Source organism: Diceros bicornis, chromosome 13, assembly GCF_020826845.1.
Source record: "Diceros bicornis minor isolate mBicDic1 chromosome 13, mDicBic1.mat.cur, whole genome shotgun sequence".
NCBI classification, from domain to species: domain Eukaryota; kingdom Metazoa; phylum Chordata; class Mammalia; order Perissodactyla; family Rhinocerotidae; genus Diceros; species Diceros bicornis.
This window is the reverse complement of record NC_080752.1, coordinates 5482284-5485350: the sequence shown is the minus strand read 5'-3', so window position 1 is coordinate 5485350 and position 3067 is coordinate 5482284.

Here is a 3067-nt window from a genome sequence, read left to right as displayed (position 1 = left end):
TGCTCCCTTCCCAAATCTTCCCCTGTGCCCTCCGGAATTGTCACCAGCCTCTTCTCTGAAGTTTCTCACTCCACCTCTAACCTGACTCGCCCCCAGGACACTACTTCCCTTGGAGCCCTTTCAGTGATAGCTTCTTTTCTTCTCCTAAGTCCCAAGTACCATGGTGCCTGGTGGTGGGCTAGGTCTCCTGTTACACCATCGCCACTTCTAAACCATTTTTTCTCCCTTGTAAGCCCTCAAAAACCCCAACTTCCTTTAAGCCCATGCCTTCAGACTCAATTATCCAGCAGCATTCCTTTAAGATGTTAATTCCAGGGTCACCATCATTGCTTTCTCCACACCCACTACTTCTACCATCACTTGTGGTAATTACAAGACCCACAGCGATCCTTTGAACACTATGGTCTATTTTTCACCTCTTTGATCCAGTAACGTCTCTTCCTCCTCCTACCTTCCACTCACATGACCATACCCTAAACTCGGTCATTACCAATAACTGCACCACATCTCAAGGTTAAGCATGCCAGTCTGGGACCACCAACCCATATTCTTCCAGCTCCCTTCAATTAGTACTCCCACTCCATTGAGTCAATTTGGAATACTTGCCAACTCATGGATCGATCCCAGTCACCAGAGAACGCTCAGCTACTGGTTTTGCCTCATCAGGTTCCATGCTTGCATCCAGGGCTGTGGGTGCTGGGAACATTACTGTCAACTATAACCTGGCATGCATTCACTTTCACCAGCTTTGCTCTTTTCTTCCTTTGCTGAATTCAGCTGGCAAAGCCCCGGTGAAGCCCAGCCCTCCTGCTGGCAATTCTACTTCCCGAGTGTATTTATTTTCCCATTCTCCAAGACAACTATTTTATCTTTTCCTCTCTTCAGACCTCCAACATCTCTTCTCCTTTTTCTAAGATCCACCCAAAAAAAGTCCTTTTGATTTGTTTACTGAACTTAATTTGAATCAATAGACAAATTGACATCATTGAACCTCAATATCCATGAACACGAAAACCTCCATTTTTCTTTAACGTCTTTCAATAGTTTTGCTTCCTCCCATAAAGGTTTTGAAAAGGTTAGTCCTAAATACATTTCCTTAATACTACCATAAAGTAGACGTTTTACCAGCTACTATTATACAGAAGTTTTAGCCATTTACCAATAAATTATCCATTAACTGCAAGCTCTTGGGTTTTCTGTTACCAGCATCACCTATGGATGACGTTTTGTTTCCTTTCCAATCCTTACTCCCACCTCACCACATGGCCTAGGCTCTCTTGCAGTGTTCAACAGAAAACATGACAGCAAGCATCCTGACCTTGTTCCTCATTTTAAAGGGAACAGAGGATACACATGCCTGATGCGACATGGCACCTAATTCCTTCCCACTCTCCCATGCTCTCTGCTCCAGCCACATAGGTCTTCTTCTAAAAGAATATTAGGTATTCGTAATTGTTAAGGCTGGAAAACCAGGGTCAAGGCTAAGTGTCAAACTGAGAGGCAGAGTTGCCTGATGAGGAAACCATAGCCCATAGCCCATAGCCGTTGTGGCTAGAAAGCACTGCTTCCATCCTCCCCTCTAGCAAAGTGTTGACTTCCCCATAGTTGCATGCTGATGCATCTGACTGGCCGACCAGGTTCTCAACCTGCAACCTGGCTGCAAGAAAGAATGCATTCTCTGGATTGTCTTACAAAGATTGTAGGCTATCTAATCCTTACACATGGTGAAGGAATTCATAAAGTGCTGAGCAACAGAGCACAAATACATACGAAAAAATGCATAAGTAGTTTTGTATGCAACATTAGCAAGACTGTGTAACAAAACCTTTCCTCCTTGCCATGGTTTTCAAAATCACATCTTAACACTACTGGATATTTAACCAATATTGTTGGCATTGTCATTTCCATGATATATACCCTAATGTATGTAATTATCAAAATCACTACATTTTACACACCACCAGCAGTGTGCAAGTGCCTGCTCCATTGTACTCTTATCAATGTTGAGTGTTTTCATGAAAGGCAGAGAGTTGGTCCCAAATTAGGAAGAGTAGTTGCAAAGACTGTTGACTGATATTAGCCTACTTGTGTATTTTTTCCCACTTTATTCACCAGTCCCCTAGAATTGAAATTACCAGTGCAATGCAATCTTGGTTCTGTGAATTCTGAGCACATTCTGGAAAGCGGCACCATCTGGACTTACACAGCACTGCAGGAATCCTGGATGTGCAACTGTAGCATACTCTACCGTCTTTTCCCCTGGGCCACGAAAGCTGGCCAAAATGATCCAGACTAAGTCTCTGGACAACAGCCAGATTATTCCATAAAGAAATCAAAGAGCATCTAATAAGACATTTTAAAAGAATAGCCAAAACAGGCTTAGGTTAGAAGGGAGTTGAGACCACAAAACTAATCTCACCAATCTCCATGATCTCAGCAGCCTTTCCACAGGCGTCACATTGCTTGTTGTTTTCTACTGACCATGACACCAGGCTCTGTGGCAGGCATCTGATAACTCTGAAGTGGGTACCTTCTTTTGGCAGGCTGAAATAACTCTCCCACAGGGACAGAAAATAAGTGGCTTCCAGGGATTAGAATCCAGTTGGTCTCTGCCTGGAGCATGTCCTCTGCCCTTTACCACTGCCTCCCACCAAAAAGGAATGTACAGAAAGGAAAATGGTTAGATTATCACAGTAAATATTTGCTTTTTTTTTTTTTTTGATGAGGAAGATTGGCCCTGAGCTAACATTTGTGTCCATCTTCCTCTACTTTATATATGGGATGCCTGCCACTGCATGACTTGATAAGTGGTGTGTAGGTCTGCACCTGCAAACCCCGGGCCCCTGAAGCATAGTGCGCAAACTTAACCACTATGCCATCAGGCTGGCCCCAATATTTATTAATTTTTAGCACGAGCCCAGTTATGTGACTCAGTCAAGAATTACACATTTTAAGAAAACTTCTCTGAGTCATTACCAGTGAGTTCCATCTATTTACAGATAGGTTTAAGCTAAGGGTCCTATCACCAGCTAAGGACTTACAAACTGAAGACAAAAATATACACAAA